The sequence below is a fragment of the Peromyscus maniculatus genome, chromosome 1, assembly GCF_049852395.1.
Source record: "Peromyscus maniculatus bairdii isolate BWxNUB_F1_BW_parent chromosome 1, HU_Pman_BW_mat_3.1, whole genome shotgun sequence".
NCBI lineage: Eukaryota > Metazoa > Chordata > Mammalia > Rodentia > Cricetidae > Peromyscus > Peromyscus maniculatus.
In genome coordinates this window covers 166,031,175-166,056,467 of record NC_134852.1, presented here as the reverse complement: position 1 = coordinate 166,056,467, position 25,293 = coordinate 166,031,175, and the positions used below count along the sequence as shown (strand labels likewise).

Here is a 25,293-nt window from a genome sequence, read left to right as displayed (position 1 = left end):
CTTCACCAAGATGGTGCCATTGGAAGCAACACCTGCTGTACCAGCCAGTGCCATGTGCATGGGGAACCTGGAGGCCATTCTGGAGCTTCTGGCCAGTACCTCATTTACAGTAACATGGCCTAGCATGAAACTGCAATTTTAGTGCAAAAGTTTCAGCTTTGGAAATCTCTATAGATATTAGATGTGGTGACCTGTCCCAATACACCACGTAGAGAGGAAGGTGAAAGACAGGGAATGAGAATTTAGTCAACCTGGCCACACTGAGAAACAGAACAGATGAAGGTGTTCAGTGATTCTCAAGTCTTTCTTTGGGGCACTATCATAGACTTTAGTTGAAACTTTAGAGGAAGAATTGGAAAAGGGGACAAAAGGCATAGGTAATGAAACATCCTAATCAAGGAGTGATCTGGTTGATTATGGTCTCGGTTCTTGTTCTTCACGGTGGCTCAGGAAGCTGTCCTGCTCCAGGGTACATCATTTTTGTAATAGATAGCTGCTATCCCTTGGAGGGTCATCTCGCAATGGGGTGATCAATCTGTGAGGCTCGACTGTTTCTGGAATCCAAAGTGTCTGCAGATTTAGGAAAATAGTATAAGACCTTCAGGCACCATACTTAGGTCTGGAACAGAACACAGTAGAAGCCTGCAGCTTTGAAGTGTGATGTTTTGGTTAGCTATAATCTGTCTTTAGAAAGACACTCATGGAGTGGTTAATATGTCTAACTCCAGCTAAGCAGATGACTCAAAATAAAGAAGGTAAACACAAAATGGAGGCTGCAATGCCAGACTTGTACTGCTTTTATTTAGCCTTAAGCTGTCCATGATTTGCAGCAGGAGCAGTGTCTAAGGACTTCTTAGAGGAAGGTGTCACTCCTTGGCTCCATTCATCTATTTGTTCCCGGTTTACTCACCTTCCTGAGTGACATGGGGAACAGATATTTGACATTTCAGTAGCCTCTCCTCTGGATCACTTGGTCCCCTCTAGAAGACCAACATGGTTGCTTCTTTCCCCTTTTGTGTTTTCTGAGTTCTAAAGGCAGAGAAAAAAAGGTAGGAGGAGCAGGGAGGGAAATCCTGGAGGATTACTTTCTTCCATACTGCTTTCAGCTTCGAACCTCTAGCTGAGGAATTCGGCAGAGCATTGAGGATACATGCAACCTGTTAATGCACATGGCTTCACAGTGTGGAAGCCCTGCATACTGCTGAATCCGTCGACTCTGAGGACAAGTCCCTTCTCAGCCCAGGTGGTACTGCCCCACCTCCCGGCTTGAAATTAGAGAGCAAACAGTCTGTATTTTCAGAGCCTGGCAAGGCCTCAACTAGAACGCTAAACCTCTGACAGAGGTAGTCAATTTGTAATGACCTGGGGGATGTGGAGCAGGTTATGAGAATGAAAATTGATATAGAAGGGGAAAAGTCCATTTTAGATGCTGAGAAATGTGCCATTGTCTTCAAGGCGAGGCAGGGGAAATAAGGCTGTAACATGGCAGCCGTTTTACAAAAGTTGCTGCAAGAGTTGCTCTAACTCATTCAGATGGAGGTTTTCCTGCTGCTAATCCTGAGCATCCCTCTACCAAGGCTGGCAAAATATGAGCAGCAACAAAAACTAGGGCTGTCCAGGAAAATCTGCAAAGTATAACAATGAACCTTTAAATAAAATGCATTTCTGGGTATGAGGTGTCCTGAACAAGAGCAGGAGCTATCCTTAGTGCTGTACTCATTGACGGAGGCCCCGAGACAGAAAGAATTGCACAAATTCCCACACGGTATTCTGCTGTGGCCTCACAGTGGTGGATAATGCACAAGCAAGCTTGAAAGTAAGAGTGGCAATGAATGCATTTACAGCCATACACTCCACTCCTCTATGCAGTCTTAGAGGACAGTTTCAATGTATTTGGGATCATTTGTGGTCACCAAAAATGAAGGAGTAATGGTACAGATATTATGAACACCTCAGCCCCCATTCAGTGAATAAGTGGCTCTGGGATTTCTGGGGAAAACTTTAGGCTTCCCAGAATGTTTTGTAAATTTCTTCTAATGGACTAAGGTAGTTAGTTTAAGTGTCACTTGGTACCAAGTTTTACTTCATTAAAGACAGCACCTTCCTATCTCTGGTTGTCTTTTTGGACCACATGCTTCAATGTGCCTCAAAGAAAGAGATTTAGAACATACTCTGGATAGGAAATTCATACATAAAAGCCCCCAAATCCAAAAGGCCAGCATTGATGTTCTTGCTCCATTTGGAAAGGTCCAAGTTCTAGGACTATAATTGCTGATGAGTGAGCATGGCAGAATTGCACACAGTGGGGTGTCCCATGTGGACAGTCTACTGCTATGGTCCCGGGCTCATTGTAGGGGAATCAATTTAGTGTCTTAGCCTCTCATCAAAGCCATCTATCAACGTACCTGAATAGTGGGAAGGATTCTATGCTCCTTATTCCTGTACCCCAGGTTCTATGAAGGGGGTATCTACATAAATGTCCTCTGATTATCTGGTTTATCAAAGATGGAAGGTTTGCTAGGTGGCTCTCTCAACTCTTTGCGAACAGGATTGGAAGCATTCTTTGAAATCTGGATAGGTGAGTAGGGAATAAATCATTGGGATACCTAGTGACCTCAGAGCTGTTCACTAGCTTTGTTTAAAAAGAAGAATCTACATGTGATTGATACCTGTTGGGAAAGGGAAAATCTCTAGTGGAGTGTTACAAGATCTATCAACTACACTCCAAGGAAGGCCCTATGCCCAAGAATAGATGACCAATGCTAGAAGGATTCCATGTTGTTGTTTTTTTTTTTAATTTTTGTCTTACTGTTTTATTGTTTTGTTTTGATTTTTGTTTTGTTTTTGAGAGAGATGGAGGAAGGGAGAGAGAGAGAGAGAGAGAGAGAGAGAGAGAGAGGAAGAGAAAGAGAAGGAGAGAGAGGAAGTTGGTGGGTGGGAAGGGCAGGGTTTAGAGGACTTGTAGAAGGAGAAGTAATATGATATAAATATATTATATGAAAAATGTTAAAATACAAATAATTTAAAACAAACAAAGAAGGTCTCCCATTGCAGAAGAGATGCCATCTTGCTGTGTATCATGTAGATACATGCATGCATGTATTCCATACCTGGTGTTATGTAGCTAGTAATATGAATGGCCTAGACCCAGGAGGTTATGGCAGAGGGCCAGGTACTGCCTCCTGTTTGTCACTTTTCACCAAAGACATCCTATCCAACATCTGTGGAATGTAGCACCTTGTAATGAAAACTGGAGATTGTTTCCTTGAGAAAAACGCTGATAAGGGAATGGAATGCATGAGACTCTGTGTTCAGGTTACAACCCCATTTTACATTGTCACTGAGCACAGAAGACACTTGTAGCCTAAAGAGCAGAACAGTTCTAGTATACTCAGCCTCCACTGTCCTTTTTATCAGGTTTTGAAGAGTTCAGCCTGCCTTAGATAGCTTTTAAAAGTAAATTCAAACTGCCTCAGAAGACTAGAGAAAGGCTGTAGGGATGTGGGAAGAAACGTTCTTGGGATGCATATGCTATGCAAGTATTGATACAAAACTTTTGCAACAAGGTACAGGAAACTGATGAGTGAATGAATAGAGTCCAGTCTCACAATGCTACCAGAGGTGGAGATGGAGGGAAGGAGAGTCCAACATCAAACTTTCAACCTAGGCCATTTTTAGTCTTTATAGACCACTTGAAAAATTAGTTTAGAGCCTTTATGTTATATGTTATCAAATATTAACATCCACCTGTATCCAAAATGAAATATAATTTTCCTTATGAAGTGATAAGATTTTGTAATTTACTTTTAAGATTATTTGACATCAAGTAATGAAAAGGTAATTTATGATTGACTATTATTTCACTGAAGTCCTTTTTCACTCTAAATATTTTGGTGAGTGAAAAAAATATATGCTACTGATTGCCTTGAAATTGTGATGAAAATTTACAAATATTTAATGTGCCCATTGACAAATTTGGAGTACATAATGATTTTATGAACATTAAACATTAACTATTCATTTTGTTTTTTTTAACTATTCATTTTGAATTCAATTCAAATTCAATTTCTTTTGAATTTCAATTTCAATTTAATTACTTTTGCATGTCAGAGGCGTTAACATTTTTTTCAAATTTCTAGAATATTCACAAGTCTGGGAGTATCTCTCAGGGTCTCTTCACTGGGCTGACAGTGCCTGTTGGATGAAGCAGCTGTTCCTAGCTGAAGCCACCTTAGGAAGGTAGTTGTTAGTACAGGCAGGCAGCTAGGTGCAATCTGGTAGAAGAGCCTTGGATGACATAATAAATGGCCTATATTTCAGTTCTAGATTTAGAGTGGTGTATTGTTTCCCAGGCTTACTTCATTCCATGCCCTGCTGAAGAGAAAGGAGCAGAGTTAAACAGGACTAGTGAAGGCAAAAAGGGGGCAGGAGGGGGTTAACCCCATGTGCACTTAACTTTGACTTTTGTTCCACAAAAGCGTGAGACTGCATAACAGATGTATGTGTAACACAACAGAGATAACATTGTTTTCTTATCCCTCACCAGAGAAAGAAGAAGCATTTCTTTGGATGCTGTTTTTGGAAAAGTACTTGGGAATGACAAACAGACTCCAAAGGTTTGAGTGCCAGTAGGCACTCAGAGATGAGGATTCTGCCTCAACCAACAGGGGAATGGAAAGTTCAAGATTCCTGCGGGACCATCCAAGTCTAGGGAGCAGGTGACTGGAAAGCTGGATTTTACAAGGGTGGCCTACCACATCAGAGATTTTAGAGGAGAGCAGATGGACTTAACTGCATTCTTTCTGTGGGTTTGGAGAGTGGCAAAGTGGAGTTGGTAACTAATATACACTCCTAACAGGGCTGATTTAGATCAGAGCAGGCCCTATAGAGAAGGGAAGCAGGAGCTGATCAGGGATGCCCTAAAGTCAAGCTGTGAGCCCCTGGCACACATTTTCTGAGATCCAGAAGTTGGAGCAGAAAAGATAACTCAGAAGAGCACTAGCTGCTTTTGCAGAGGAATGGAGTTTGGTTCTCAGCACCTACATGGCTGCTCGCCATTGACAGCCTCTTCTAGCCCCAGTGCGCATGTAGTGCACACAAGTACTTATAGGCAGACACTCATAAACATTAAATAAATAAATGAACCCATAAATAAATAATCTACAAGTGATTAAACACAAGTTCTCTAATAATATGAATAACATGATAATGTGGTATTATTTGTAGTTTTGTTTAGGGACCTTAAGTTCCTGTTTCTCTTTTCTCTTGACTCTGTCTATCTTGTTCTAAAGTAGTCATTAATGTTCCTTTCTCTAAGGTTCTGTATGAAGCTCCCTTTTTGCTGCCTTCTCACCCTTTGAATTTCATTTCATCTCATCTTTTCCCCATGCCACTTTCCTCTCTGGTAATGAGTAATTTATCAATGATTTCTCTGACCATTTTCAATCTTCTTTCTTACCAAACAAGTCAGTTGTTATATGTCATCGGTAGTCCCTAGTGAATACAATGTCTCACATTGTATTGGTTTCCTGTTGCTGCTATAACAAATTGCCACAGACTCAGTGCCTTTTAAAATAATACAAATTTAATGTCTTGTTGTTCTGAAGATCTGAAGTCAAAATGAGTAGTAGCTTAAATCTGAGGTATTAGTTGGAATGTATTACTTCTGGAGAATGTAAGGGAGATGACTTTGTATGTGACCCTTTCCTTCACTTCAAAGTCATCTGGGTAGCACATCCCTCTTCCTGCTTTTTTTTCTGTTTCCTCTCTCTGATGGCAATTATTCTATTTTCCTCATATAAAAACTCTTGTGATTAGATGGGGCCCACTTTGATAATCTTGGATGATCACCCCTTCTTAAGATCTGTAACTTCAACTCACCTGCCAAGTCTTGATTGACAAGAGAAGCAAGCACCAGGTTCTGCGAATCAGAATGTGAACATCTTGGAAGGATACACACATCATTCACCAATCCTCTTTCCTCTGACGCCATTGGATTGGCCTTTCTCATATCTGGAAACAGCGTTGCCCATTTCTAGTACATCCAGTATCTTGAATCGAATTTAGGTGCTTCCCTCATAATTTTATACCAGGGCTCTCCTCAAAGCTTTCCCTTCCTCAAAACCATTACATATTTCCCATTGAATACAGAGGAAATTCTGTAGATCTCAGGCTTTCATGCAACCCTCCCTGCCAGCCCCTATTTTATACCCCTTCGTGAATGTCAGTCATATGCATTCATATGGACATGAGCCCTACTTACCACTTCTATAAGATGCCACGACCATTTCCAAATATTTCCTTCCCCATTTCCTATTCTTTCTATGTTCCACTCTTCCTTTCCCTTATCATGTTTGCTATATCCGCTCTTCCCAGTATGTACATATTTTAAATTATGCCATTTTCTAAGACCACTGTACATGTTGTAGAGTTGCTTCCTCCAAACTGAAATTCTTTCCCTTGAAGGAAGGAGAGAATAACAAGCAGTCTATTAGGCTCAGGAAACCAAGACTGTCAGAACATTTACAAGACCTTTCTGCAAGGTTACACAAGGATACAACTTTTGCAAGTTGTCACCCCTTTGGAGTATGCTTCCTGGTACTTTGGCTGCCTTTGAATCACCCGTGCTCTTGTAAGTAATTCCTCACCCATACTGCTGTAAGTAATCCTGACAAACTTACTGGTTCACCAAACTGAACCTGGTTTGTTGTCAGTGTCTTCTCTATGGTGATCAGACAGCCATTTACATCTCTCCAGAAGAAGCCAAGCAGCACCATGCAATCATAAAGTTCTGATGGTCATGGACTATTCTTGTTTTATTCAATTGCTGTGATAAAACACCATGACCATAAGCAATATATGGCATAGAAGGGACTAATTGGACTTATACTTCCAGGTCACAGTCTATCACTCAAGAAATTCAGGGCAGGAACCCTATTAGGACAGTACCAGGAGCAGAAACCATAGAGGAACACTGTTTGATGGCTTACTCTGGCTTGCTCAAAGGCTATTGCTTAGCTAGCTTTCTTATACAGCATAGACCTACCTGTCTAGAGAAGGTGCCACCCACAGTTACCTGTTACCAATCAAGACAATCCCCCAAAGAAGAGTCTATAAGCCAATCTGATCTGGATAAGTCCTTAGTATAGGGTTTTCTCTCAGATGACCCTAGGCTGTGTCAACTTGACAATTAAAGCTAACTAGGACAGGGACCATTGTAGGTGGATTTTTTTTGTAGGGGCTGAGATCATCTCTGATCTATCAGCCACTTCTCAAATAACTACTCAGAGACCTATTATTAACCATAAATGTTTGGTTGATAGCTCAGGCTTATTACTAACTAGCACTTACAACTTAAATTAACCCATTTCTATCGATCTATGTGCTGCCCCAAGGCTCATGGTTCTTAACTTTCTTGCATGTCCAGTTTCCCTTCCATCTGGCTGGTAACTCCTCTGACTCCACTCTCCTTCTTTCCAGTATTCTTCCTACCTTGAAAATCCTGCCTAGCCATCAGTCACACAGCTTTTTATTAACAATGAGAGCAATACATATTTACAGTGTACAAAGATTGTTCCACAGCAGACCATGACTTGTTGACATCTCAAGTCTTCATAAGAACCTACAACTGTGTTTTGGAATAGAAACAAGAGCTTGTTGGTATTTTAAGTCTTTGTAGCATTGACCATAGTGTGCTGCTCATTAGACATTCTTAGTATATATTTGTTTCATTAATGAGTTGAAAGTTTTTCTGTTCAAGAACAGCCAAATAGTTTATGGAGATGCCCTTTGAAAAAAATCACATTTAAGGGAACATTAAGACTCAAATGTAAATGTTTTGCATATTTTGATGTGTTATTATTCTGCCTGGAGGAAGATGCCCCACTTCCCTCCCACTGCTCTGAACTACATCCTTTTAGGGAAGCTTAGCATTATGGGAAAGAGTCCCCAGGTCATTCACAATCCATTTGCCTCCAATAGGGCTTCACTGCAGCTCTGGCATTTGTGAGCCTCAGATATGCTGCCAAATGGCCCTTGTCCTCCAACAGACACTTCTGTTCACCTCTCTGTGCAGTGAATTATTCCTCTCAGCTCCTTATCCAGAATTTAATTCCCCCTTTCTGAGCAGTACTGGAGGTGAAGGAGGCCTATCTGGTCTCCCAAGGGGCTCGGTGCCAGCAGAATAATTAGCTAGGCCTCCTGCCAACTCAGAGCTGTGATCTGGACCTTCAAACTTCTGTTTCAATATGTTGGTAGGAGAAGGTGTTGGGTAAAGAAGGACAAATCAGGATGTTCTTTCAGATGGCACAAACACAGCACAAATATTAGCCTAGAGAGAGTTAAGAACTGCATTACACAAATCATTGTTGGGAAGAAAGACATTCACTGGCTCATTTGACTAATAAGATTCTGACACATGTCCATATTTCCTAGAAAATTTAAGCCTGTATTCGAAGAAGACAAGGCTGATCCATACTGGACTGTTGAATGGCATTTCTCTGGGCACAAGGCAGCTCAATGTGAGCAGACATGCTTCTGGGAGGATGTCTGTGACCGTAATGAAAGCAGTAGCAAGAAAAGCCAAATGCAATTTTTCTCCCTTTTAAAAAAAATGCAGGGAGAAGAAGAAACGTGGTATGACATATAAAGAGCACATTTGACCAGAAGACACATTCTGGTTTTGTGGCCAGTCACTTAAATACAAAAGATTTCTGTGGGCGTGAGGTTTGAAAGGCTGACAAGAAATAAAGCAGCCTCAGGAAGCTGTCTGTCTGTGTGAAGTACTTTGCTGGCACCAGTGCAGAATGTGGCGGCTGCATTTGGTATCCAACAGGGAACTATAGATTTTTACTAATACTCTCAGAGGAAGAGATTGGCAAATACCCTCTAGGAGTCCTATATGCTCAGAAGGTTGGCCTGGCCGCCAGGAAAGCGTGTGAAACCCCAGAGGATGTCACAGTACCTCCCCGATGCTTTTCCTTTATCCACTTTGGCTATAGCTTTTAAACTTGAGAGTGAATCATAATGGAATTGCAAAGTGGGCTCATTATGTGAGATGATTGAAATAACTTATAATGTATGACAATGGAGATGTGGGGGGTGTCAGTGGTGGCTGGCAGCAGGCTTGGTCCATGCTTAGTTAATGAAGGCAGTGGTCTTTGTGGGTGGCTGAAGGGAGGATCCTGAGACAGACACTGTCTTAAAATACGTCTCCTGCTGGCCTGTCAGGATGCTTTTATCTCAGCCTTTAAATACCCACTAGTTAAGGCGAAGAGGTCTTTAACAACCACTGAAATGCCAGGGCTGCCGGAAGGAAGGAGTCACACATTCAAGTGCATCAGCAGTTGAGAGAATTCCCTTCAAACCTGTCTCCTTCCCATGTTCTCAGTCTGTTGCTGCCACACACTGTCACCATTTTCCTATTCTTCCACACTTTGCCTCACTTCTACACTGTACATTTAATTAGTGTGTCTTGCCACTTGCTCCTTAAGTTGACTATTCTCTATCCCAGTGCAGAGCCCTGGTCATCTCCCTGTGTGAATTCAGTAGCCTCATGATTGGCTTCTTTCCTTCTGTCCTGGCTACTAGAATTCATTCTTCACTTGCCTTTCAAAACACAGGTCTGATCTTGTGTCACTCTCCTTCAAGCCTCATCGTAACTCCTGAGTGGTGGCGGAACTTTCTAGATCTCGGAGTTTGATGCAATAGGCCCTTCTCACTTTCCACTGTATCTCTTGCTCTCTGGTTTCTTGTGTGGGGAATTCCTTTCCTCTCATTATAAATGCAGATACAACTGAACCTAGACTAAACTCCTACTTCTTCTGTGCTTTTAAAATGTCTTCTTGTCCCCCAAACCAACTCTGGTCACAAGTTAGTGCTCCTTCTGTGACTCTTCTTGAGTAGACTTCCTATGCCCAAAATAATTTCTATGCATTTCTATCAAAGCACTTTCTCATCTGTTAGTAATCCCACCTCGCAACCACCTACCTCTACTACTTTCTGGAGGATATTGATAACATAACCTTGAACTCCAGGTCTTCAGGGACAAGACAATGTCTGGAACAATATATTTGAATTGAAAATCTGACTGACAAGAAATGGACAGTTTGGGGAAATTAGTAGGGGCAATCAATCGCCTCTATCAACAGATTCACTTTAAACTCAGATAAACTTTAAAACAAAAAGGCCAAGTCTAGCTTTTCTGCTCTTTCATCTCTTGTTTTATTAAAATGCTACTGGAATCCTCTTTCAGTGAATGCTCATGTGATGTGTTACTTCAGTCTGTAATTACAAAACAAGTATCAGTATGTGTATGCGTGCATGCGTGCGTGCGTGCGTGCGTGCGTGTGTGTGTGTGTGTGTGTGTGTGTGTGTGCGCGCGTGTGTGTGTTTCAGTGTATGTGGGGGTCTACAGTATTCCTGTTGGGAGAATACTTTTGTCAGGAGATAGGATACACAAGATCCCTGCTTTCCTGGAACTTAAAATCTAGGTAGGGCAAGGCAGACATTAACTATACAGATACTAAATAAGATAATTTTAGATGTTAGTGAACACTGTACAGAGATTTAAAATGGGCCTAGATGGCTCCTTCCAGTCCAGTCACACAGTTTCAGAGACTCCCCAGATGCCTTTTTTTATACAAAGAACAAATAACCAGGGGGAAAAAAGCTTGTGAAAACAAGTCAAGGGTTGCCAAGGTAGGGGAAGGTTGGGTAGGAGATTGGGGGAGTGGGGGTCACTATAAGCAAAGTGTAGTTTGGTCAAAACTGTGGAGGGCCTGGGATGAATGCACTTGGGGAAAAAAAGGAAGGTCCTACACATGTCTGAAAAGAGCTGTGTAGGAAGAAATGGTATAGGAGGAGCTCTAGAGATGGGTCTGGGCAGGAGGAGCGGGCAGAGGGGACTTTCTGGTCAGCAGGGGAAGCTTTTAGAAGGTTTTCTACAAAAGAGCGGCTCGATGCCAAGGTTAGAGCTCCAGCCCCCCACCCCCCACCCCCAGAAAGCGCATTCAGAGCCCTTTAAGGGGCTTCCTGAGTTCAGCCCTTCAGCGTGTGGCTTCACGCTCAGCAGCTCACCTCTGTCTCTTTTTCGCTTTCTCTTCAATCCCCATTTGTCTTTGTCTCTCACAGATCTTAAGGGTTCTGGGGAGAAATGTAAGACTGCCAACTTCACCCCCCTCCCCGATTCATCTAAAATTTTTATTGTATTTTATATTCTGAGCTCTATTATTACATTCTCATTTCTCATCTGGTAGGCTGGATGCTCTAGAGAGCAGCCCTGGCTTTTCCCTGTGGTTTTGCAAATTTCTGGCATACGGCACACTTACTCTCATTTGAAAAGCTTTAGGATGCTGGCTACACTGATTTAGTTTAAATGTAATAGATTATCTCTAAATGTGGATTGACCTTGCTTATTGGGGCTCCGATCCAGTGGGGATGAAGCAGCTGTGAGAATCCATGGAGAGAGAAGTTCTGACTGTAGGTGGGGTAAAGGATGAGCAGAAGACAAAAAGAAAAAAAAGTGTGTTGAAAGTGGAAGTGACAGGCTCCTGAAGGCAAATTTTACCTATCCCTTTATTTCGTAATATATTCACAAGAGAGCTGTGGACTCTCATCAGAAGGTGAGTTCCACAAGCTGGGTGCCACCTTACCCAGAACACTGCCAGGCATATAGTAAATGCTCAATAGCCATCTATGAAATGAGTAAAACAAACAAACAAACAAAAACTATTAAGTGATTGAAACTAACAAGGCCTTTAGATAGTGTTCAGAACTGAGATTCTGTTTTAGAAGACCAAAAAAAATTTTTTTAAATGAATAAAGATGACACCCAGAAATGATTTTGAAATATTGTTATTGACATCTGGCTGGGGCGTGAGAAAGAGGATGTGGGAAGGAGTTGAAGGGGGAACTGATATTAAATTAAAGATTCATAGGAAAAAAAGAAAAGAAAATTAGAAAAAGGGAAACAATGGGTATAGTTTAAAAATAAGTATAAAATTGACGCAGATTGAGCATATTTAATCAGACTATAAAAGTGTTTCCTAATTACTGATGACAAAGAAACCCCTTGAAAGGAAGCTTTATGCGGCGCTGTGCAGTCAGGTTCAGAGCCTGTGGGATCACTTGAGTGATAACTGTGTGGGTGTTACTCCCGGGAGATTATCATTTTCTTTCTGAATTCATTTCCTTCAGCAGAAATGAGAGCCTGCATAACTCACAGGGGGTTCTTATTTCATGTGTAGGATACTTGCTCAGGGCTCAGGAAATCACAGGGCACCGAGTAAATGCAACAGGTCACAGGGGGCCTGTCCTGACTTCAGGTCAGAAAGGTCAGTCATCATCCACAGGAGACCCAAAGATGCCTACTCAAGAAAATCATGCCTCATATAGAACAACCTTTTCAACTGTTTGCCTTCATGTGTCACCGCTGAGAGCAGTGTCCCCTTTCTTCCCTGACTTATTGAAGACTGCCTCCTCTTCGCAAGAATGAGTCTTCACGTTCTACAGTATGTTACTTATACTTAATTATAATATGAATAATTCAATTAGCAAGCATGAATTATTTTCATGCAGTTTATCCATTCATCCAGCATTTATTCGTTCAGGAGTTGCTGAGCAGCTTTTAAACATGAGACAATATATTAAGTTAGTGTTTGGGACACCAAGACAATAAACATAACAGGTGCTTTTCGGAAGTGGAGTGTCTGATGGGGAACAAAAGTGGCCATTATGTTAGTTACTGTGCTGGGTCCCTGAACTTTGATGTCTCTAATTTCACAATGGCCTCTAAGACAGGAACTTAGAAGCAGCTGCTCAGAGGATAAACTGATTTGGCTTCTTCACAGCGATGGTTGTGGTTGGGCTGGAAATGTTAGAGCTGCGATTACAATGTGGGTTGGTTGGGTTGTTCAGTTACATTTCTGTCGTTACTCGTGGATCCATCAATGGGAGCTGTGCTGTGAGTGCTTTGGGATAGAGGAACATGCCTCTTCCTGTTTCCACCAGTGGATTTGTAGAGCACCACAAGAGCTCAGTAAAGGTTTGTGGAAAGGAGGCTTTTTAAGCATGAATGAATGAAGTAGGGCATCCCTCTCCTTACACACACACACAGAGAGAGAGAGAGAGAGAGAGAGAGAGAGAGAGAGAGAGAGAGAGAGAGAGAGAGAGAGAGTTTGGCTTCTGCCAGTTGGGTTTCTCTTTCCTAGTTACAAGCACCTGTTACCTGTATCAGTCAGGGTTCAGGCAACGTGAAGTAGGAAGTGCTTTAACACCAAGAAGCTCATACACGCAGGAGGGCCGTAGCCAAATCGGAAGGAAACTGCTTGTGCTGACAGAGTCTGGAGATACAAGAATCAGGGGAAGTCATGACAGCCTCAAAGTGACTTTTGAGGGACTGAGTCCTACCAGCTGCATCTTGTCAGCAGCCCCTCTCTGGAGAAGGACAGCTTTTGCTTTACAAACCCTGAACCTTCCCATGCAAGTCTGCATCCTTATGGCACGGAATGCTGGGGAATGTAGTTCCTCTGTGAGGTCAGGCACTTTGGCACTTGCTGAAAGATGTGCCTGGCCTCTTTTGTTTCTGAGGTAATGCTCTTCATAGAGCTGTGCATCTGACACCTCCCCTCATCCAAGCAGGACTTCTGTAAATCACCTTGTGTTCTATCTCATTGCCCTCTCAATCACCTTGTATTCTATCTCACTGCCCCTCTCACTAGCAACACCAGAGATCTGGCAAAGTGGGATCTGCTTCTCACTGGAACAATGGAATTCTTCTTTTTCTCTACTCTACAAAGACAAAATTACAAGATCTAAATCTGGGTGTGACTTTCAAATAGAACCCTGCCTGGTGCTGAATTGCCTTGAAGAATGGTGAAGGGTTGGTTTTCCTCCGCAGCTGTGAGTTTGGTCAGCTCTTTGCCAAGTAAGAGGAAATTTAATGAACCCAAATAAGACACTCTCCTTTGTGGCTGTAAAAGTTACACTTCGCAAAAGCTCAGCTGGTCAAGAGCCACTTCAGAATAATGTTCCTGCTGGTGAACTCTGTGGCCATCGCCTCTTCTTGGTTAGTTTCCTTCCCTTTGAGGGAAAACAAAGACGTGTTACAAGCTAGAGAAAGAAGGGTCACTTGCTATTTGAAAGAGTGCATTCAAAAATGGAGGCCCAGCATGATTGGGAGACATCGTGGGCGCTACTTGTTTATTTGTCCAGCTTTACACCATGTAAGTGATGCGGAATCCTTTCCGCCTCTAATAATAACAGCACAGCGGCCCTGAGTTAGTGGAAAGCTGGAAGGGTTGCTGTAGGTCAGACAAGTCCACAGCTGTGGTTGGGGTGGCAGGAGGTGAGGGGGTGGTTGGGAGGAAGGGCAGAGTGAGCCTGCCTTAAAATATTTTTGCCTAGTTAACAGATTTAATGCATGGTGTTTTGCCACAAAACTCATCAACTGGAGAAATTTTTTTAAAGGATCAGGGAAAACAACCATCTAATTCACATTCTGCCGATTCTAATTGTGCAAGCAGTACATTTTAGAAAGCTTTTGTGCTGGGGTCTTCATTTGTAGAGTACTTCCTTTGCTTATACAGTAGGCAACAGTGCTTAAATAGCGTAATTATTATGTGTTTCTAGTTTGCTTCAAATTTTGATTCAATCAGAATCCCTAAACCTGACAGCCTATAATCAAACAAAGGGAGCTCTGGAAGGGAGGGATTAACAGAGGGGAATTAAACTGTCGTTTTGAAATAGCTTAGACCAATATGAAAGCCCGTTTAGGAGTCTCTCCATAAATATCCCTTTTGTTTTGTCTAATTGCTGGTTTGAATGTATCAGACTCATCAATGAGATTAGGGTTAATAGATGTTTGGTCACGCAGAACATGCAGAGGAGGAATCTGATACACACACACACAAATTGCACTTAATGAGCTTAGCAAATGTTTGCCATATTTTTAATGAACCCTGGGGCTGTCATTTAGAAATGCTTAGCAACTGCTTTTCCATCCTTGAAAATAGAGCAACTAAAGGACATTAACACTGTGCACACCGTAAATAAGAGGAGCTATTTAAAGACAGCAGCCCTGAGGAGGGGATGATGACATTTCTCTGACCCAGAGCCAGTGATACTTAACACTCTGGGTGTGGGTTCACTATGCGACAACATAGTTGGGTGATTCAAGTTCCCAGAAGGGCATTGAGGAGCGTGAGGGTTTTTGCAAGGGTCAAGTAACCATTTCTTTTTTTAAGTCAAACCTGTTTAGGATTGAATCTCCCACCCTCCTACCCAGCCTTGCTTCTGTTTTCACACCTTCCTCCTGCCCTTTCCAAGTATGTGTGGAGAAGGCTTTAGAAAGAGGACTTCTGTCCTCGGCGGGCAGCAGCTTCCCCAGCCCACAGCCAGCCCAGCCATGAGACTGTGGCTTCTGAAGTCCAGCCAAGCGAGCAGAGCAACAAACTCTTGGGATTGATTACTTGGGAAGATTGAATGATCCATCTTTGGAGCCCTTGGGATTTGGCTCTGAAACCAATGCAGTCGGCAGTAATGTGGACTTATTGAAGGAGGCTGTGTGTCTGTGCTCTGGGAGCAGAGACCGAGCCTAAAAGAATCAGGTTTTCCTTGGGGAAGGTTTGATTTGATAGAGCACAAAATGCAAGCCCCATGCATTATAGTTAGAGCAAATGAAGGATGTCTTCCACTCACAGTTTTCCACAGAGCCAATTGATTTCAGGGACTTCCTGCTCCCTGCCATCTGTCCCCTAGACCTGCCTTTCAAGGAGGCAGAAATAGACACTACCTCATTTTTAAAAGTATTAGGGACTAAGCACAGGCACCTTTCGGTTCTTCTGGAAAATGACCAAGCCTCCAGTGAGAACAGCTGTACTTTTGTGCTAAATGATGGGGTCAAAATTCTTCTAAGGAGTAAACTGAATGAGGCTGTTTCTAGTGTACAGGAGCTCAGCAAAGTGGACAGAATTATGAACTTCCTTTAGAGAGCAGAATGAAGAAGTCAGTTTTATGGAAGAACAAGGCTTATGTGTTTTGCTTCTGTTTCTGTGGGCTATGTGCAGGCTCAAGTGTGTGCACGTGTGTGCACGTGTGTGTGTGTGTGTGTGTGTGTGTGTGTGTGTGTGTGTGTGCACGCAGACGCTTGCTTGTGTATTTTGTTAGTCATCTGTCATCAGTGCCCTGTGCCCTCAGGCAATTATTAGAATGCCTGGTTTGATGAATGAAGCTGGAGGTATTACCAAAGGCTTTATGGCTTCCTGGTTTAAAAACATTGTCATTAATAAGCTATTTTTCTTTTGGAAGCGTCCAGATTCTTGGCACCTAAACTGGAGTTCCGAAAAATCATTTGTTGAATAAATGCCTGGGGTCAGTGGCACACAACCCAAAGGCCTGTGGCATTTGGATGGTGACGGTGGGTGAGTGTTGCTGGGGGGGATAGGAGGGAAAGGTACGGACACAGCAAACCAGAACAGTGCTGGTCCCATCGGAGGACTTGGTCAAATGCTCACCTTGAAGCTCTCAATGCAGATCAGCCCATCCCTAGGAGCTATGCTGCCTTCTTGGTTTCTGGAAGTTTAGCTTAATTTTGACATTTTCCTCAACGGTCTGTTCTCTCAACTCCTCTGTTAATTTTCAGATAGCTATTTCTTTTCTCCAGTCCTCTGAGGGCCAGTCTATACCTGGGTCTTTCTAATGGATGAGTTAGTGAGTGATTTTGACTTCTGTTTCTCATGTTTGTGTGTGTCTTTCCCTTTCTTCGCCTCTTCTCTCCTGCTTTCTTTCTGCTCATGCAAATGTGAAGGAGGAATGTACTTTCTGGAAGTTAACAAGTATTAGCATGGGTTGGGACAGTGCCAAGAGGAGGCTAGAGAGGGATACATGACTTTCGGTTTGGTTCTTTGTGTGTCTGGGGCAGTGGGTAGGACTAGCTGTTTCCGTACCATATTTACTAATTAGCTAGCTGTTCAGGAAAAGGCTGCCTCTAGTGTTTCTTTAGATATTAAGTTCCATATTAAAGATGATGTGTTTTGAGTAACCTTGTGTATGTATATATGTGTGCATATGCACTTCTCATACTACATTTAAAAATGCTGATCAGGGTTAGGGAGATGACTTAGTGGGTAAGGCATTTGCTGTTCAGGTATGGGGACCTGGATTTGAACCCCCAGAACCCACACGCCTAAAGGTGGCTGTAGTAGTGCCATCTGTAGATTCAGTGGTCTGACAGTGAGATGGCAAGCCAAGACAGCTAGCCCGGCGTATGAAGCTGCAAATGGGAGACACTGTCTCAAACAACTTGGAAGGCATGGATATGCACATATAAGCTGTGGAATGTGTGCAAATATACACACAGACATGACACACAGACACAGACATACAGACACAGACACACACAGACACAGATACACACACACACACACACACACACACACACACACACACACACGGGGGGGGCGGGGGGCAGGGACAAATTAAAAAGCATATCAATGAATTGATGAAAACATTGCAGTGAAATTCCCAGGATCTAGTCTCTTGGAGATCCATGTACATTTTGTAATTTAGTATTAGGCCACCCACAGGCACGCCTCAGCGTACTTACAGAAAATGTGCTTACATTGTTTTTGTACCTCTTAATTGCCTTCAAAAGGAGATGCTCTGTGTGTTTGATGTTCATGTCACAAGTTTCCTACCACTGCCTGCCTGGCAAGCCCTCCACCACCATCCTAGAGGACTCCTTTAGTAGGCCACTTTCTGTTATGTAATGAAGTAAATTCTCCTTTATTTTTGTCATTTGTAAAACATTTTTCAGCTATTTGTAGTTGTTTTGCCAATTCTGATCTACATAGCAGGCAATTTTGAGTACATGCTCAGGACATGGTGGTGTCCATGCAAGTTAGAATTACAGATGCACACCTTCACCTTTGGCTAAAGAGTTTGCCTATCTGAAAAACACCGAAGGAACTATTATGTAAAGGATGGAGAAAAGTCAGATTGTTTCAGGAAAGAAAATACTTTCTTTGCTCTTGACTTTTCAATTGACAGAAAAAAAAATTTTTTCCCTTTGGGTAAATACTAAAGGTTCAGCCAATACTTTCTTATCAAAAGTGATAAAACTGGGTGGAGTTCAAGTGCTGGTGAAGTTGTTTTTAGAGTGAGGAGGGGCTAAAAGAAGATCTTGGCTGACTGCTTTCTTAAACTGAGGTTTGGCTCTTTGTGGTATGAAGTTGATTGAATTCATCAACTTAAGGTTAAGAATTAAAATTTAATAAGAAATTTTAACACAAAGCCAATATTATAGGAAGGAAAGGTCACTTTATCACGGAGCCTGCTTTTGATCAGACTTAAAGATACTTTAAATATAATAAATTAGAAATATGAATATTAAAACCCTGGCTCTCTTATTAGCTTTGTTTATTCCTAAGTTTTATTTTAAAATATATATTTATTACTATTTTTTATTGATGTGTATATATATGTCTATGGGGCCATAAGAGGATGTTGGATCTCCTGGAACTGGAGTTACAGGTGACTGTGAGCTGCCTGACTTGGGCCCTAGAACTGCTGAGCTATCTCCCCAGGCCCCTGAGTTTCTTTAAGATTGATTTTAACTTTTAAAAAGTGCACTGATATATATATATATATATATATATATATATATATATATATATATATATATATATATATATATAAATTTATCATTTTGGAGATTTTAAAACATAATTTGGTCCAAAAAAGATAGGGAGCTTGCTGTCCTAAATGTTTCTTAGAGGGAGTGATCTTGCAAATGTTTATGTTTAGTGTGGAAAATGAAAATAAATTCCTTTTCCAATAACACCAGAAGAAGTTTTGATTGGAAGCTTAGAGTGAGAAATAGCATATTAGCTCCGACCTCCTTTCTCAGAGGTTCAGCTCTAAGACCCCTACCTGTAAAGGCCCATCTATAGCAAAATGAGTCTGCTTGCCCCCCAAGAGAAGGCAGGAGTCGGGCAAAGGTTGACAGCTAGCTGGTTTGCTCTGCTTCAGCCTCTGGCTAGCTGATCTATGGCTGCTATGGCTGCTCATCTGCTTGGGTCTTCTCAGGGCGGGCGGGGGGTGGGCAATATTTGGGTTATTTATTCTGACAGGAGGCTAGATGTTATTTCCATCTGCCTTGGCGTATTTGAGGAGATAAATGTCTGTCACATCCTGATGAATGGCCTCTGAGGTTCATTGCCAAAGAAACTGAGTTATGGCTCCTGTATTTCATTTAAGGGGAAACTCCAAATATGCGGTGTGCACTGCGGTCTTCCATGCCATCAGGACACAAAGCGTCTTTCTGCTCAAAGGACAAGGTTTGCATAGCAGAATCTTAGGAGGATGGGAGAGAAGAGGATAAAGAAAACATACTCTGTAAGTTGGGGCAGTAAATACCATGCAGTCATTTAAAATATGGAAGGAATTCAATGACCAGAACACAATTCTATGTCTTGAGTTTAAAAGTCATCTTCCCCTCTGCTCTCATGTCTTTAGTCAATTAAAATCATGCCCAAGTACATTATTTTTAATGGTGGCAAAGGAGGAGCACATGCATTTAATGCTGTCAAGGTTATCAGATATTTATTTTCTAAGAAATATGGAAAAGATACAACTTTTGTATATATATCAATTATGTGTATCAGTGCATCAAATAAAAATTTATTATGGGAACCAACTGATTTTAAGATACAAAATAGGATTGTTATCATCTATTGTTCTGTAGAAGCATTTATATAGCCTGTGTTCATCTCTCCTTGATATATGGATGCCTAAAAATTACATTGAATAGCTTGTGTTTATGAACTTGGAGTGTCTATTGCATGGACAAAGCCATATAGAAAATAATCAGGATAATATAGGATAATGGAAGGTGTCTTTAGTCCCTCTGGTAAAATGTGCCACTCACCAAAGCCTTTGGAAAACAGACAAAATATTGGGAACTACAGAGAGTCTTTCCATTCTTCCTAGTAAGCGAATTAGGCAACCCAAAATTTCACTTGCATCTCTTCTGGTTGTCCTGGAATTGAGCTCATGCTTTATGCAAAAGCACTTGTTATTTATGAAAGGGGGAAAGTTTTACTCAGACAAAATATGATCTGGGTAACAACTACTTACAAGTGAAGCCTCACTCTGGTCCCTGGTCTCACTAGCTCCACTTTGAGGCATGATATGAAGAGATCTACTGGGGAATTTGGTGGCAGAGACCAAGAGTTAGGTAATGGGAGAAAGTCTTGAAATTAGAAGGCAAAGAGTTCAATTCTGGACTCCAGAGAACTTCCTGGAATGATACTCATCTACCATAACCTGAAACAGAACTTTGTCGGTTATAGAACCATGGCGCCTTGTCTAGTTTGACCTCATTCAACACCTAGTGGAGGGAACATTGCAAGAGGCAGAGTCTCATCTTCCTTGTACTCTATGTGAATTGATGTAGACTGCAACAATTGTAGTCAAATGCTGTTCAACCCAGTGTCCATGTATATGAGTGTGGCATTTCACATAAATTATACACAATCAGAAACACACACACACACACACACACACACACACACACACACACACATTCTTCAAATGCTTTTTCTTATTCTGGGTTTAGGAACTGAATTCTAAAGGTAGTTTTCATAATAATAAGCTTCAATAGAGAGTGCTTAATTATGATTTACATGTGGCATCCACTAGGAAACCTGTGACACTTTCATTCATGTCTCATCTTCAGATGTTAACTGCCTGATCTTTCTATACTAAAAATATTCTGTGCACATTTTTATTATTGTACTATGCACATAACTACTTATGTCCTTCTCAACTGCACAGTAAACATTTGCATTCCACAGTGCTGACTATATGGAACATTCAATGAAGGATTCAATTAATAGTAGTCATATGATTAATATTGAATGAATGGGTGTCTATAGATACAGTCTTCTGAAGCACAGAAGAAACATACTTTTCTCAACCCCCCCTAAAGATAACTAGCTGTTTCCTAAATTAGTGCAAAAGAGTTATTCCAGAGTAGAGATAAAGAAAAGGAAATTGTATGTAAAGAGATGGGGTATATTTCTCATTGATGAATAATACATGCATGCTATCCAAAAGGTACCTTAACTATGGAACTCTTGTGACTTGGGTGGTAGAGTTTGAGGATCTCAACTCATTTGTACCTTGGACCAACTCAACACTCAAAGAAAGGCTTGGAGTGACCATAGTTAATCCAAGGCAGATAGGACAATTTTAATATTCTTAAGCAAATTATGGGCCTTGCAAGAATTAAGAATTGCCACATTTAAATCTTAATATCAGTTCCTACTAACACAACAAGCTTAGACAGTGGAATAAGACCAACATCCTATGACCATGTTGATCAGCTTTTTGACACTGTGTTAAAACATCTGAGATATACACTGATAAGGACAAAGTTATTTTAAATCATATTTATTTGAGAGGTTTCAGTCCATAATCAGTTAGTTCTACTGATTTGGGGCCTATGGTGGGCAGGACATCATGGTAGAAGCATGTTGCAGAAGAGTTGTTTATCTGGGCATAGGTGGGAGGCAAAAAGTTAGAAAGAGAAAGGTGTATCACTTTATCCTTTAAGGCCATAACTGCAATGACTTAGCTCATTTCCAGTAGGCCCCAACTCTTAATGTTCCCATCACTTCTCAATAGTGCCACAGACTAGAGACTAAACCTTCAATATTAAGACCTTTAGGAAAACATTCAAGATTCAGACTATAGTAATGATACTGCAAATGCTCAGAAGTGTAAAGCATATGTAGAATATTCCCTGTTCTAGGTCTCAGAGGTAGTTTCAATTATGTCAGGTGCTCTGGGTGCTGCAAAGTTTCACTTTTCCATTCCATTGAGATCCTATTCTACCAAGTAAACTATGAATTTTCAGGGAGAGGTAGCAGTCCCTCTCTATACTGTAATGAGCAGATCCCCATTTCTCCTTCCACATACAGTTCCCATGCTTTTTCTAAGGTTCCCCAACTTCCAGTCAATCAAATAAGACTCTAAAATAATAAACTGGAGATCCCCATTTAGAGAAGTAAGATGCATTTTTATGATATTTTGAGCAATAGCATTCTTTTGGTTTTGATGGTTAGCCTCCTTAGAGCCATCCCTACTCTAGGGAAGTGGAAGACAGAGATTGCTGAAGAGGTGCTACTGGAACCTTAAACAGGATCTAATCTCTTGGACTATGGCTGTGACCCTTCAGGATTAATGTACAATTTATTCTGGGGGAATTGAAAGCCAAATATCACTGGTAATGTTGCTTTAACTTCTTCATTTATATATTTCTATAAATTTTGTATGACCATAGTAAAGAGGCAGAATTCATATGCCTGTCCACTTACTCCTAGTTTCAGGAGCTGTTTGTAACATTCTTTCCCATCCTTTTACATTGCTTATTTGAAGTTCTTCTCTTGACTGTTCATGGGGTCTGTGGGTAGACATCTGTGCTCACCCACCTGACATTTTGCACATGTAAATGGTCATATTAAGTCATCAGCCCATGTATCTACCATACCTATTTACAAACACAAGCACAAATTGTTTTCTCTTTTATTCAAATGTGATTTAGGAGTATCTCTGGTCTATTTCTTCTTTTTGTTTGTTTTAAGATCAATAATTACATTTCAAAAGTAATTATTTACAAAGAGAACAAATAGAAGTCTTTAGATTTTATGCCCCTGTTTTTTAAGTGTAGCGTTTCTGAACATCGGTTTAAATTTGACTTTGATTTAATAACTCATCAAGGATCGGATAAGATTTCAATTGAGTAATGCTGATATAGGAGCTGGAGCCAGGCCAACATCACTTGAAGGCCAGGGGAGCACATCTAATTATTGTGACCCAACTGGAGATGTGATACCTTGTCCTTTTAAACCAGCTAAACCGAGGGGAAGCATGCCAGGACCAGGGCTTGCCAATTTGGCCTTACATGCCCTGAACTTGCTGTCTAGGTTGATTCAGTGGAAAGAACATGGGCTTTGTAGACAAAGCTCAGATTGAATTCTGGCTGTTGCACTTATAACCTTGAGGCCTTGAGCATATTACTTAACCTCTCTGAGTCTCAGTTTCCTTTCTCATAAAACAAGGATTATACCTCCCCTGCAGTGCTGTTTGTAAAGATGAAATGAAATACAATAACTCATGTCTGGTCGCTAGGCCAGCACACAGTGGCTACTTCATAACTACCCATTCTGTTATTCAGTTATCTTTCTCAGTAGGTCAGATTAATGATGGCTGTTGTCCAGCAACTTATTGAAAATAACTACTTTTAATAATGATGCTCACTCCACTAGATCTTCAATGCTGTAAACAGGAATATAGAGCACAGATATAGTATGGTCCTTTCTTAGAATACTTGTTTTTAGACAAGGATTTTAGTTCACAGAAAAGAAATTTGTTTTGACTTCCTTCTTTCTCTCTTACATTTGTTTTATTTATTAGCTAATTGGTTTAATTAAGTTTCACGTTCTTGAGAATAGACAGTTTACATCAGTACTAACTTCTGTCTCATGGACGCAAATCTCTGTGATGGTTGCTTGTAGATCAAACAGAAGGATGCAATTGTGTTGGTCAATATGCAAAGTGACGTCCATATCAAATGCGATGTGCAAAGTACCCATGGAACTTGTCATTCATGGCACAGTAACACTTGTTTCCATAGCTAAACTCCAATCCAGACATTTGAGAGCCAGGCTTGCTCCTGCCAGGCCTCTCCTTTCAGGGCAATAAATTAAGCAAGTTGACGACAAGGTCTGGATGATACAATTTCTTTAAACTACAAAGCAAACCTGAAATTTAATCAGGAATGAACATAGCACAGACAAAACGGGTAAAGAATCCACTTCTGGTAACCTTTGTAAGAAAGTTTGAATACACCCATCCCCCTTTATACATTTTGTTTCCCAGCTCCCAGAAGCAGCATCATATGTTACACCTGGCAGTGAGATTTGTAGCACCATATTTTTTCTTATTTTTAAGAGGTGATACCATATTTTTTTTAAAAATGAGAAGTTAGGAAAAAATAAACAGATGGATAGAGACTGGTGGAGGGGGATATGGTACGGAGCTAAAGAGAAAGATGGAGTAAGGTAAGTGCTAAAGGGCAAAGCTTCAGTACCAGACACTGAGGTATTTGCATATTCACAATATGTTTCTGGCCGAGAGCATGTTTCTCTGGCATTCTGTATGTATTTCTAGGTCTCTATATTTATCTGTGTCTCTGGCTACATATGTGAGACTAAGTTTAGAGTCGTGTTTGCTGGATGCTTTGCAGTGGTACTTGAAGAATTCCGTGTTAAGCATGCACTGGCAGTGTGAATAAGCTGCCCTGGCATAAGAGGGGAAGTGGAGGAGGGAGGTGGAGACCCCGGCACAGCCCGTGGTGAGGGCCAGCTGCAGACTGAGTCTTTCAATGCTATTTTCATCATGGGCTGCTGAGCCAATTCATTTATTTTTGGGTTCCCCTTCATTCCAAATAAAAGCAGGTGATACTAAAAATCAGACTGTGCCACACAGGGACAGAAGGTTACCATGTTGTATGTTTCCTCATGTTATCATGCAGTTACTGTTGGATAATTCTAGAGGAAATTCAGAGAACACCTGCTTATTTGAGTTCTATTCCTTTGCTTCTTTACTTCAATGAATAAATAAGGAAGAAAGTCATTTTGGAAGGAAAGAAGGTGAGGGCATGAAGTTAGAGGAAGGGATTGTTACAAAGGTAGATAGCCTTCCAGTCTTGCCGTACTACATGGCTTATCATTTGTTGGCCTAAGACTACACACTTGAGCCCATGTTCACCACACCTTTACTATCTAGGTCCAGAAAATGCTAGTCACTCAGATTCATTGCTGTTTCTAGCATCAGCTATAAAATTTCTTTTGGGCTCAGTATATTAAGAATATGCTCATTGGATAAAGTATATTGCCTTTTAGTGAAGTTGAAAATCTAGCATTTTATTTAAAATTTCTTTACAAAGGAAAATTGCCAATGAATTTGCTTCCAATTAAGTGAATTTATTTGCTTTTCTTGGATGAAAAAAACTAGAAGGTGAAAATTATAATGTAACATTGCAAACACATGAAAAATCTACAGTATGGTTTGAATATATCTGAGAATGTATGTGAATATTTGAGTATGTGTGTGTATGCATGTGTGAGTGCATATATGGGTGTGTGAGTGTGTATGTGTTTAAGGGATGCTTATTTCTACCATGTCCAGTCCTTTACTCTGACTCAGGGTCCATGAAAGGCACCTTGCAGA

The 25,293-nt window shown here is 41.1% G+C and overlaps 1 long non-coding RNA gene across 1 annotated transcript; it reads right to left on the bottom strand.

The window, feature by feature from the left end:
• Nucleotides 1-779: 779 nt before the first annotated feature.
• LOC143272464 (uncharacterized) lies at nucleotides 780-2,540 on the bottom strand. Its single transcript, XR_013050063.1, has 2 exons — nucleotides 2,406-2,540; nucleotides 780-1,029 (listed from the first exon to the last, which is right to left on the bottom strand). It is a non-coding gene; the product is annotated as an uncharacterized LOC143272464 (long non-coding RNA).
• Nucleotides 2,541-25,293: the final 22,753 nt, after the last annotated feature.